Here is a 14,159-nt window from a genome sequence, read left to right on the forward strand (position 1 = left end):
CAGAAAAAATTTAAAAGGGAAAGATAGATCATAGACGAAGCCCTTTAAAAAATGACAACAACTAAGACAGATAGATTACAAGGAAAAATCATCCTGCATCTTAAAATATGATCATTTTCCAGTCCTCCTGTCCTCTACCCTAATGGAAAGTGGTAGAAGCTTCCCCTACAAACTAGCAAAACAGGTGTGAATTTCATTCCACTGACTGTAGTGGACAGGAAGCAAAATTCTCCTGATTATTCAGTACTTAACTTTATTGCCGAATCCAAGTGCTATCCCAGCTTGGAAAATGCAGCCTCAGTTATTTTTGAAGTGTCTTCTCTCCTCCAGGTTGGGATGTGGCTCAGAAATCTTAGACTAGTCCCAGGCACAGTGTGGAGTTCAATGTTACGTGTTCATCAAGTATCAATCCTCAACCCACATGAGTCATCCTCAGTATGTCTATGGGCTTTCTCCCTATCAGCTGCTTCCTCACACTGTTACTATGAGACTCTCTTATGAAGCATCTATGGCTCAGTTTGACTAAAGGCACTGCAGAGCAACTCCTTGCTAGATTCTTCTGGGTTCTCCATCCCAGGAAGCAGAGTTGCCGCTGCTCCAGCACTCACAGACTATTTGCTCCTCTCCCCCTACAGGCTGGAGGGGAATCTCATTTCAGTTTGTGACTGGGGTCCCCTAACTCCTCGGCTTCTACACATAATTCTCTGGGACTTAAAAATGTTTTTCTCACTTTTACTTATTTCACAGTTCCCCAATTTTTAGGATTTAGGCACAAATGTCTGAGAGTCCGACACTTATAGGAGCCATAGGGACAGAATACATAAGAGAACCAAGTTGTAATATAAAAAAGACTGATAGTGAGTGCTGTACACTGGGAAGGGAAAGAACCTCAAAAAGCATTAATATTAAAAAATTTTTAACTGTGGAGGCCAAACAACACACTTATTTGGGTCAATGGTACAGCAGGCTTCGCATTTGTGAGCATAGTTGAGATTAATGGAAAGCAAAGATGTTTTCTGCTTTCCTCCTGGCTATTCATGAGGAATTGAGTATAGTGCATGCTCTATTTTCATGAAGACAAGAATTGTTTTGCTAGTCTTGTTCACAGTTGTATCCCCAGCAGGTAAAACAGTGCTTGGCACACTATAGATGCACTCAGTAAATATCTGCTGAATGGCTGAATAAATAAATAACTAAATACGTAACAGAAACAAGTACATTATCATCTTAAAATATCATCCAGCCCTACTATCTTTAGTCTGTGCAAATCACACTGATGATTAAATGCCACATTGTATAGAAGATATGTGTGTATATATATATATATATATATATCTCCAAGGGCCCAGCCCTTTTCCTTGCTGATATGGTTTGGCTCTGTGTCTCCACCCAAATCTCATGTCAAATTGTAATCCCTAGTATTGGGAGAGGGACCTAGTGGGAAGTGATTGAATCATGGAGGAGGACTTGCTGTTCTCGTAATAGAGTTCTCAAGAGATCTGGTTGTTTAAAAGTGTGTGGCACTTTATCCTTTATTCTCTCTCTTCCACCTGTTCCAGCCATGTAGGACGTGCCAGCTTCTCCTTTGCCTTCCACCATGATTGTAAGTTTCCTGAGGCCTCCCAGTCATGCTTCCTGTATAGCCTGTGGAAACGTGAGCCAATTAAACTTCTTTTCTTTATAAATTACTCAGCCTCAGGTAGTTCTTTATAGCAGTGTGTGAATGGACTAATACACTTGCACTACCCCCCATACCACTCTCTGGACACAGCAGTAAAACTGTAACTTCCTGATAAAATGTGGAATGTACTGGACTGAGGCTAAATTAGACAAATATGTTTACATCTGATATGTGGTGGCTAAAATAAAACAGAAGCTTAGGGTATTATTACAGATTTCCGTGGTTTCAAAGAAGGTCAAGAAATAACCTGAGGAACCCAAGCTTAGAAGCTGAGAACTTGATCTGAACTAATTTGTACTGTGCTTCTCTTATTCACTAAAAAGCTGTTTAATTCCCTTGGGAAAAATATTATCATTATATTTCTACCACTTATTCACTTGTCTTCTACAGTCAGGCTCAGGAGTTCATGGCTTTCTGCCTGCAGCTTCCTCTTTTATCTGAGGCTATTCTATGAGGTCCCAAACCACTGGAAAGAAAGAAAACTAATCTTCTCTGATCTGCACGGTTGCTTCCACCCATGAATTGCTTCCCTTGGTGAAGCCTTAAGCATTAAGCCAGGAGCACATGAGCTCTGATAAAACACTCTGGAAGAAGAGAGATTTGCTATTGCAGCTGTTCATTATTTGTGAACTTCTCCAGTGTTTGTCCTATTAATATGTCCAGTTCTAGGAACATTTTGATAAGAGAAAAGAATATTTTGAAGTCCATGTGCCCTTAAGCACGAATAGTCACTGCTCATTCCTACTTTGTAGTAAGGATCATCTCCAACTATTTGGGCCTCATGGCCTCCATTTCAATTTAGTGCACTTTATAACCTCCCTTCTCAGGTACCCACTAATCCAGGACTTTTCATCCTTTCTACTGCTGCTGTTGGGAGACAATATACAAGAGGTGTGGCTTGCAGCATACTGTGATAGAAAGAGCATGACATGTGAGGTTAGGAGATCTGGGTTGGACTTACATTTCTACCAGTTACTCACATGGATTTGTTTAATTGCCAACCTTCTAAAACACATGCTGTAGTGAAAACTGAAACAATATAGCAGGATGACTGTGAGGTGCACATGAGATAAAAATATGAGAAGGTACTCTGTAAGAAGTAAAGAACAATAAAAATGCTAGTCATTGTTGTTGATAATATTAACACTCTGAGTAGGAACAGAGTGGGAGGCAAGAAGGAAGATGGTGAGTGGGAAATTAAGTGTGCTGGTAACAGAAAAGACAAAACTGGGAGTCCTAGGACTCTTTGATACATGGTAGTTGGTTGGGGGAGGATGTGGCATCAGAGAACAAGGGCTGACTAATCATCATGTGAGTAATCTTCTAGTTATTGCCCCAAAAGAAGAGAATGAATGACTTGGCCTGCAAAAGGGAGGGTATGGAAAGATGAGGCATTCAATTTGAGACTTTAACAGTTTGTGCCCTCTTTTCAACATAGCAGCCACCCTAACATTGCTGGAGGAGGAGGAAGAAATTTGAACATAATATAAAGAATATAATAAGTAAGCCTGAGATAAAATGATGACTGAGACCATGCTGGTCCTTCCTGTAGTTTATGGTTAATAACAGAAAATACTTCTTAATCCCTTCTGCGGTCTGCCCAGACTCACCAAGACCTAGGTTGTGACAAAGATAGCCAGTTGCCTACAGAAAGACCTGTTCTCTCCTATCCTTCTCAGTATCCTTATCTTTCCCTGGGTATATTGCCACCCAAAACAAAAGGCTACCTACCCAGACACTCTTACACTTGGATGTGGGGACAAGGCTAATTTCTGTTCATGACATATAGTGAGAATGTTTGTCAGACTTTAAGTAGGACCCTTTTATGGAACTGACTCAGTTGGGAGGGTTTCTTTCATGGCCTTTTGCCATTCTTCCTTTCTCTGGCCAGCTACATGGACATGATGTCTGGGTATCCAATCCTCTACCACCACTGTGCTGTTTCTTACATAGTTGAGCTCCCATCAATCAATCTACATTTGCTCAGACACCATCCCCAGAAAACAATAATGTATTATTATGCTATTCTTTTCTGGGGATGGTGTTTGAACAAATGTAGACTGATTGGTAGGAGCTCAACTATGTGTGAGCATAATGACCATCACACTACTCGAAGCAAAACCAAGGCAAAGGGAAAAAGATCCTTGGTGGCAGTATGTATCTTACAAAATAGAGCTTTTCCAAAGATTCAGGTTATGAGGATAAGAGAAGATTTATATATCTTCTGTAGATTCTGACAGAAGATAATTACCTTAGTTAGGTGAAGGCTTTCTACAATCTAGAGATTAAGATGGGTACCAGGTCCAACAAACATCCTTATAGTCTTATAAAGCAATGCATGAGATAAGAAAGAAATAGACCTTTGAGTCTGTGATGGTTAATATTGAGTGTCAACCTGATTGGATTGAAGGATGCAAAGTACTGTTCCTGGGTGTGTCTGTGAGGGTCTTTTCAAAGGAGATTAACATCAAAAGGTGTGTCAGTGGACTGGGAGAGGCACTCCCACCCTCGATCTGGGTGGCCACCATCTAATCAGCTGCCAGAGTGGCTAGAATAAAGCAGGCAGAAGAAGGTGGTAGGAGCTTACTTGCTAAGTCTTCCAGACTTCATCTTTCTCCCGTGCTGGATGCTTCCTGCCCTTGAACATCAGCCTCCAAATTCTTCAGCTTTTGGACTCTTGAACTTACACCAGTAGTTTTCCGGGGCTCTCGGGACTTCGGCCATATACTGAAAGTTGCACTGTCGGCTTCCCTGCTTTTGAGGTTTTAAGAATTTGGACTGGCTTCCTTGCTCCTCAACTTGCAGACAACTTATTATGGGACTTCACCTTGCGACTGTGTAGGTCGATTCTCCTTAATAAACTCTCCGTCATATATACATCTATCCTATTAGTTCCAACACTCTAGAGAACGCTTATTAATACAGAATCTGAAGACAGGAAAGAGAAGTTCACCTCTGACAATTATCTACTATAATGCACAGAAAAATACCTGAAAAAGTAACCATTTTTTTTTTTTTCTTTGCAGGGATTTTCGTTGTTGTGGGGGTTTTTGTGTTGGTTTTTTTGTTGTTGCTACTGTTGTTGTTTATGCTCTTGTGGTGATACTATTGTTTTTCTGACTGTCATCCCCCAAAAGATACAAAGAAGGTAGTCTCTATGACACAGGAGTAGAAAGCTATAACAAGTGCAAAAGTTAAGGTGTAAAAGCTTTAGAATGAGTTTTAAAATAAATACAATAGGAGAGTTTCAAAAAACTTTAAAACAGTAGGGTTCAAAAAACTTTAAAAATAGTAAAAAACTGTAAGCCACATTGATAGTGGCAAATAGTAAAATATATGCTGGAAATTGAAAAAGATGATATAATAATAATGTAATAATAACACATTTAAGAAGCACTCTCAATATGTAGAAGCTGAGGAAAAAGAGGAAAATGATAGAGGAAAGATAATTGATATGGCAGACAGAGACTATGGAACCAACATTCAAATAATTGTTACTAAGAAAAAAAGTAAATAAATTGGACAAAAACAATAATCAAAGATGTTACAAAATAAAAGTTTCCTGAGTTTAAAAAAAGGGCCATGAAAAAGAGAGAAATAATGATATATCATACCTATTTTTATTTTTAAAAAGTAGTGTATAAAAGTCTAGGTACAAAATATATATACATGTAATACACTCAAGCACAAAAGTGATACTGGCCTCAAATTTCCCCTTTAAAATACAAAAAGCTAAAAAGCGATGGTGAAAATGTAGTTTTTTAAAGGCTATAAAGATATAATCAAATACAACATTTACCCAGCTAAAAATATGGGGAAAGGTATTCCGATATGCACTAATTGAAATTAAATAATAAGAAAGAAAATTACTATAAAGGAAATATCATGTAATTACTGTGATAATAAGATTACAACAGTGGAAAAATGGAAAAATCTAGGTTAAATATAAGATTATCTAAGACATTATCAAAATTATTTCAAGGAGCAAAAATATGCTAATAACCATGAAAAATAATGAAAGAGTTATCAAAATGTACCTCTGAAATAACCACTGAGACCAGTAAATTCAATATAAAATTTAATAAATAAATATCATGCTGTTTAAATATTTTCAGAATACATAGAATAATTTCAACTTCCCACATCTTTATATAAAACTAGCCATAACTCTGGTGGCAAAATTGTTATCAATAGTTCAAATAGAAATTATAATATAATGTGTTATAAACATACTTATATACACCTAAATGATATAAAATTTTAAAGTAGTTACACAACTCTAAATAAATGACATAAAATATATTTCAAGATAGATTAATGTTTTAAATTTTTAAAAAATTTAACCAAAGCAGTATATATCCACAGTAGAAAAAAATTTTAAACAATTAAACACATATCTGCCTGTCTCATAAAAAAAGATAAAAAGAAAAACAAATGGAAAGATAGTTTAGACTTCCAAGGTGAGATAGTAGAGATAAGCCTGATAAAAGAATGTTCCTACCCCAACGCTTGATGAAAGGAACAAGAAACACAAAAAACAAATTTTGAAAAGAAGTGCCAAACGAATGAATAAAAATTGCTTTCTTGGTTCAGGAAGTTTTTAAACTTATCTGCATCTTTCAGAAGAAATGATAGGAAAAGTAGATGATTAATCAATGCCTCAAAAGTCTTAATGGTATTCCTAAAAATGAGGAGAAGCTGAAGAAGTGGGTTGTTGGAAAAAGAGTCAGGAAAATAGCTATGCAAGCACCCCTACCAAAGGTACTAAATAGAGGAAGAGAAAAATTTCATTGACTGTCATTCTACGCTCTACTAGCAGGGGAGAGGAAAAGAGAGGGCTCTGAAAAACACCAGCAATAAGTTGCAGAAATGAAAACAGAAGAGTAGATAAATAGGAACAAACAAACAAAAAACTTGTGAGCACCAAAACCTGACAAATTAAGCAGAAGATTATGTCACCTCTACCCCAATTAACTGTAATGTAATCAGAAGACTGAACTGAAGTGAGTAGGAAGAGAACACATCCCTAGTTTGGTGGAGTTGATTGTAATACAGAAAATTTGCTCAACTCAAAGAAGAAAAAGTGGAGCCTAAGTTTTCTGCCTTCTCCACTCTCATACTTGAGGCTAGAGAAAAATTCAGTGATAGCAACACTCAGGCATCAGAGTACAGCTCTGAAAGAGGCCAAACTGGAGAGACCTAGTGGCAAAAGTATCCTAGAGAATTCACTTAGACACACTTTCAGAGCAAAAAGAGAGTTTGGGAACTGCCCACAGTAAGCATGAGCAAGGCTAAAAGAAATGACATTGCAGTTATGCATAACTACAACAAAAATGCAGAGAGGAAAAGTGACATGGCGTAGAAAAGAGACAGCAAAATTTGAGACAGAAATAAACCATATTTAAGAGCACAATAAACTCCTTGAACTTGCTTCACAGTGTGCAAGAACTTAGAATAGGAAGCCAAAAATATGAAAGCTCGTAAAACAACAGAAGTAGATATAAAGGAAGATGACAGAGATAAATTGAGAGTCCAACAACATCGTTAGAACCATTACATGTCTCTTTGATAAATTAGAAATAGCAAGAAAAAAGACAAGCAAGCTGAATGTCATATTAATGGGACTGAGGAAAGGCCTGGGATAATATTAACAAATTAGAACTAAACTTATAGAGGGCAAAGTAACAGGATATTTTATGTCCTTATCATTGTAACCCAAGAAAATGAAACAAGAAATAAAAATATTAAAAAGAAAAGGCTCTGAAACTAAAGAGAAGCACAGTAGGGGACAGACCTTGTCACCTAGGAAATAAATGTAGACAGAAGGATCAACCTGGCAGCCTATCCTGGTTAAGTTGTTAAGATTCAAGGAGAAGGAAATATTTTTTTCAGCCATCCAGACAGAAAGAGCAAGTCAAATAAAAGAGAGGAAACCAGGTTGGTTGCTGACCTCCCCACAGCAAGAAATTAACCCAGAAAATACTAGAACAAATATATAGAATATATAGAAAGTAGAAAAGTTCCTCTTCAAAGCTCGTCTTGGTTTAAAAATGAAATAATAGACACTAGAAATAATAGCTTCTTACTCTAAAGCCTCCTATCAACTATTAGTTCTTACACTTTAGCACAGTTAGTTGCTTTGGCTCACTCAGGCATGTCTGAATAGGCCCAGGCAAGTCCTAGCTCATAGCTTATGTGTCTTCCTCTTTTGGAAATGTTATTGCTTCCTTAAACCTTTCATAAGCAACTTCCTCTCCTTCCTTGTTCTCCCTTGCACTTACCTATTTAGGAAAGTTTTAGGTTATTAGCAAATTGGGTATCAGTTTAAGACTGTGAGGTCCAGCTCCAGCCAATGGATGCAGGACACAGCAGTAAGGATGACCCAAATGCGTAAGGGATAAATATGTTGCTTTTCCTTTGTTGAAGTGTGCTCTTGCCATTGTTCAATCTACAGAAAGTAAAAATGGCCTTGCTGAGAGATTGTTTGTCTCCATGCTGACTCTTCTTAACAGCACCAATTATCTATTTCTAACAGAATATCCTGAAGGAAAAAAAAATTCAAGACATATTGTAGCCAGACATGTTAGTTTAGGAATAAGGGCAACACTCAGACCTTCTGAAATATAAGAGAACTTAGGAAACATTATGCATGAGAACTTTCTGAGGAAAAAAAAAAAATGCAAATAAAGCCCACCAAGAAATGACTGGAAAAGCCATAGCAAAACGACTAGTTCAGTACTCAGTGCCATGAAATGATAGTGCAATGTCAAAAAAATTATAAGCCTGGAGATGCCAACTCTAATGCCTATACGGGTGAGATATAAAAGTAATTGAAACAGGTTGGATTCAGTGAAGTGGAGAGCATACATGCGCTATCAAAATGAGGTAGCCACAGACAATTTTGTGTTAAGAAAATGAAAAATGTAGTTAACAAGATGTCATATTACTACATCGTTGATTTTTTCAAGAAAATCCAGAAATCCAAACTTTTGTATTAATTCTCCCAACTTTTGAATTCCAGCAACAAAATTAACTTTATTCAATTTTGTTGGGGAAAAAGTTTATCTGTTGGCTGGACAAACTGGTAAGTGACTAGTTTGTCACCTGTGGAAAATAAAATGAGACCCCAAAATGGTGCTCCCAGTCAATCTAACTTTGAAGAGAGACAGTAGACCCATAGCCACCAATGTGAAATAATTCAAAAGACAGCAATATTTATGGACCTGCCTTGAAAATTCTACTTGATGATAGAAAGTGGGCAATAAATGAAATGGAGAAACTGTGATTAAGACTGTTGGTGAACACTAAATCAATCCAAATATAGAACTAAACTTAAATGACTATAGGAATTATACTTACTGAGAAACAATACAAATATTGACAGTGTAAAAGCAATGTTTATATACATATATGACTAACAGGTGGTGGGAAGAAGTGTAAGCATACAAGACTAATCTATAATTTTTAGAAAGATATTCCAACATCCTAATGTTTACACAATCACTTCTTTCTTAACCCTTGAAAGAAACTCAAAAGTTAAGGAATTATAATATATTTTGGTAAAGAACCTGTTATGGGCTGAATTGTGTGTCCTTCCCCCCCTCTAATCTCAGAATGTCATTGTTTTGATGGTAGGGTCTTTAAATAAGTAATTAAGTTATAATGGAGTCATTAGGGTGGGCCCCAGTCCAGTATGACTGGTGTCCTTATAAGAAGAGAAGATTACTGCACTCCAGCCCGGGCGACAGAGCGAGACTCCGTCTCAAAAAAAAAAAAAAAAAAAGAGAAGATTAAGACACAGATAACACAGAAAGATGACCAAGTGAGGACACAACAAGAAGGCAGCCATCTTCAAGCCAAGGACAGAGGCCTCAGGAGAAACCAAAGCTGCCAACACTTCGAGCTTAGACTTCCAGCCTCCAGAACTGTGGGAAAGTAAATTTCTGTTGTTCAAGCCACCCAGTCTGGGGATTTTTTTCCTGGAAGTGCTAATGCAGAACCAGAGTCTGATGTTGAGCAATCTATTCAGTTTTACTTAATTTATCATCATTTCTTAAATGCAAAGAACAAAAAAATTAAATAGCATATAGAATATGATTAAAATTTTAAAGGTATTTCTACTCTCTTACTCTATTCCTGATACTATTACATAACACCTCAGACTGAGTGATTTATAAACAAATTTATTGCTCCACAATTGTGGAGGCTGGGAAGTCCAAGATCAAGCCACCAGCAAATTCAGTATCTGGCAAAGGTTCAGTCTCTGCTTCCAAGGCAGCACCTTGAACAAGGGGCCAAAAGCTTTGTCTTCACAAGGTAGAAGGGATCAAAGGTGATAGGTGGCTCCCTCAAGCCTCTTCTATAAGGGCATTAACTCCATCCATGAGGCTCCACATAATCACCTCCCAAGGCCCTCGCCTTGGAGATTAAGTTCCAATGTATGAATTTTGGAGGGACATATACAATATAACCATAGTATCTGTTCATGTATCTTTCTAATTATATGTTTACTATACATAAGAGATATATGGAATGATGTTCACTTATTGTTAGCAATGTTCACTTCTGGGTTGGAATATTAGAAGAACTTCTCATATTGAGTGTATGCAATTTTTAGCAAAAAATCTATAACATCATTTTTCTAAAAAATAATAAGGAAACAAATAATATAATCTCTATTTATCTGGAGAAACCTCATGCTGTAGTTAGAGCATAGATCTTTCCAAATGTATGTATACACATGCATACACACACACAGACCCACTTATTCACACACAAATGTGTCACAGACCTACTCGAACACTTACACACACACATACAAATGTGCTTTTAATGAGTTCATTCAATATTTACTACTCTTTTACCAAATAATATAAACATATTAGGAAATATAGCTTTATAACATCATTTTGTCTGCTTATTCTCTGCTGGGGATATGTGCCTTAATTTATTTAAGTAATATCTAGTTTGGGACATTCAAGTTGTTTATAAATCTTTGCTTTCATATATACTTCTGCAATAAACAAACATTCTTGTAGCTACATCCCTGCCTACATTATAATTAGGAGCTAGTTCAGCAGAATATTAAACAAATAAAAACCTAGGGCCAGAAAAGATTTAAAAGAAATGTAATAATGACTTAATATGAATAAATATATTAACATAATTTATCATATAAGAGATTTAAAGAATAATCATATTATGATTATATAAGCTAAAAAAGCTTTGGTCAAGCTTGATATCCAAATGCCCTTAACCGAAAGAACAATCTTTTCCTGGAATAATATCTGTCTTAACTGAGTAACTATTACAATTAACAAGTGAAAATAACTAATAGGTAACTACTAAGTAAATACACAAAATTGATAGTTTTTTATACGCCAACAATGATGATATAAAAAATTCAAGAGAAAAAAGATGCTTTTCACAATAGCAGCAAAATATAAAATAGCCAGAAAATTTTAATAAGAATGTGTAAAACATAAATAAATAAAACTATTAAACTTCCCTGAGAGATGTAAAGATTATTTAAGTAATAAAAAATGTAGCATGATGCCAAATAGCAAAACTCAATGTAGCAAAAAAAAAAATTATCCCAAATAAATGTATACAATGGGGTTATTTTGGAACCTAAGTAATACCAAGTATTTTGTAGAATGTGATTAAACAATAATTCTTATGTACCTGTGGTAGAAGTGTACATAGAAATAATCTTTTTGGAAGATGATAATGAAATTTATATCAAAAGGCCTTTTTAAATGTCCATGTCTTTGCCCATCTATGACAGATAAATTTATATGTAGGAAGAAAGATTTATTCAAAAAGCCCACATTGCATAGAATGCAAAAATAAGCATTACACAGTAGCTATGCTCAAAAATCTCAGATCAATACTAGAAAATGAGGTATATACATAGTTAACTGAGGTATATATGTATGTGTGCATGTATATTCGCACACTTAAGTATTATAAAGAAAGTAGTGTAAGTTAATTTCCTCTGAAAGACAGGTGCAAACAACATACTACGAAGGTCTTTATAGAGAAAAAAGAACACATCATTAGAGAAAAGGGTGGGTCTGGGAGTAGAGAAGTGGATTTACTGTGAAACTAATGAAACCAAAACCTCGGGGTTCCTCACACACACAGGATCCCTCCAAGGCCCTGGGAGTGGGGATTAACAGTGTGTTCACATAGTCATATTTTTAAATAAAATTTGCAAACATGGCATATTTTAACCTCAATTAGTAGGCCTTCTACCTCTTTCTGCTTAGTTTCCCTGCTGGCTAACTTCCCCTCCTCATGGGGGTGGCTATGAGTATTTGTGGTTCAGTTCAGTTAAGAAGTTGGGGTTGCATTTGTTGGGTTTACTAGGCTATATTTATGTGATTCACGGTCACTTCTATATATTGTTAAGAATAGTGCTCTCCTTCATAGCATAGAATTGGCTCCTTCAAATACTCCTCTCATCCATTGTGCCAACTCGATTATTATTCTGACACAAACATGTAGGCTTATAGGATACAAGCATTTCCATGGCACACAACACAGGAAATATGTGAGTCATACAGGGAGAAGAAAGGGAAATGTATAGACTCAGTCTGCAGTCAAAGATTATACAGTTCACTAAGGAACAAGAATTGAAACCAAACACACACACACACACACACACACACACACACACACACAAAAACACTTAAATAGTTATAGAATTATGAAGAGTCTCTCACTTATGGTTTCTGGTTTTGCTTTTTCTTTTTAATCCAGGCAGAATGCCAACAACCAAGGCAAGAAGAATGTGTAAAAGGATTCAGTATGTTCAAGAACCCCAAGCCTGGTAAGTTCCTTAGTGTACACCATTATTTACATAAACATCAATAAATTCAGAAGATTAAAGATTCGAAGCAATAGTAAAAAATGACCATTGTTAAATATGCCTATTAAATTAAAAATAGTTACAGCATTATTGAAGTTTTTACCTAAAAACATAACAGGAAGTCATTCTAGAACTTTCTAATATAGACACCATTGTAAAGCTCAGACATAAGATGGCTGCTTTAAATTTTCACTGAAAACTCAATACATGAAAGCTGGTTGCAATTACTTTAAAGTTTTCCAGGATTAAAAAATAATTAGTAGTACGAAAAAAACTACATGTACTTATAAAATGTCAACATTTAATATTTCTTAATTATTTGAGACATCAGTAGCAAGTAGGATTATGCAATGCCAGGATATAAATGGCTCAGCTACTCTTTGGTGTATTTTAAACCTATCTTCTACTGTTTGTTTAAAAGACATGTTATTATCTAAAAGTCACATGTGGAGGTCTTAAATCATTGTATCTACAACTTCAAAGAATAAGATGTTTATTAGTGAAGAAGTCATTTAATTGTATACGTTCCAAGACATGAAGTTTCCAGCTGGAGTTGTCTAGTCCACCACTCTGCTTCAAAGAGCACAGAAGCTCAATATCTAGTCTGGAATGGAGGAGGATGAACAGCAATGTGTTTGGCTAGATGCCACATCAGGAAGCTAGTGCAGTTTTGAAGTTACCTATATCCTTCAAACAGCATTCACTAAGTAGTAACTGAGCATCTACTATATCCCAAAGACTGAAAGAAGCTGAAACTAAATATATATATGGGGAATGTACATTTTCAGTTAGGTGGGACTGGCTCTGTCACTTACAACCCTAGTGGCCTCAGATAACTTAGCTTCTTGGGGACCTGATTTGCATTTCATAACCACTGTTAATAATATCTACTAAGGAGTGTTGTTGTAACGGTGAAATTATTGATATAAGTTTATCAAAACAAACCCTCAAAAATGGTTTCATCTATTTAAAAACTGTGCTTGAATATAAGCCTAACAAGAATCAGACTCACCATTACATTTGAGTGCCCCCATGATTTCTCCAGAACAACACACTGAGTAAGACCCAAACTAAAATTGTTTCCAGAATTTGAGATGAGAAAGTGACCACATCGAAATGGAGAGAAAAGTAAAAGGTGGGTGAGAGAGATAAAGGCCAGACATTTTCTTTTGTTCTATCCTGTGGCATTTCAAAGCAGAATACTATGCCTCTAACTGTAGATTATTCTCATCTGTAAAATCTGGAAGGAGAAATGGCAGCCACCTTCCAAAGTCTATTCACATGCTGTGGTAAAACATATGCATCTCTGTGGGACTGACTGCAGCCTTTATTAATGTGCTCAGATTTCTCCTTGGAGTAAATGCTTATTAATACATAAAAACCTGTTGAAAGCTCATAATTATCCACATATATTGCACACACTTTAAAGACCATCCACAGAATATTCAGGCTGGCTTTGCTCCAGGAACTTACCACAAATATGGCTAACTAACAACTGGTGCATTTTCAAGAAGCCCAGATTTCAACATCAGCATAAGGCAAAAGAAGCTAAAATGAGTTTTACAAAATCAAAGAAAAATGATTTGAGAGTTATCCATTGATTGT

The 14,159-nt window shown here is 36.1% G+C and overlaps 1 long non-coding RNA gene across 1 annotated transcript in view; it reads left to right on the forward strand.

Annotated features, from left to right (window-relative positions):
• Nucleotides 1-14,159, forward strand: part of LOC123572982 (uncharacterized) — a 45,673-nt gene that overhangs the window by 4,216 nt on the left and 27,298 nt on the right. The window contains exon 2 of the long non-coding RNA XR_006697647.3: nucleotides 12,446-12,515. This is a non-coding gene — a long non-coding RNA (uncharacterized lncRNA). The remainder of the gene's footprint in view (nucleotides 1-12,445; nucleotides 12,516-14,159) is intronic.

The sequence above is a fragment of the Macaca fascicularis genome, chromosome 4 (genome assembly GCF_037993035.2).
Source record: "Macaca fascicularis isolate 582-1 chromosome 4, T2T-MFA8v1.1".
NCBI classification, from domain to species: Eukaryota; Metazoa; Chordata; class Mammalia; order Primates; family Cercopithecidae; genus Macaca; species Macaca fascicularis.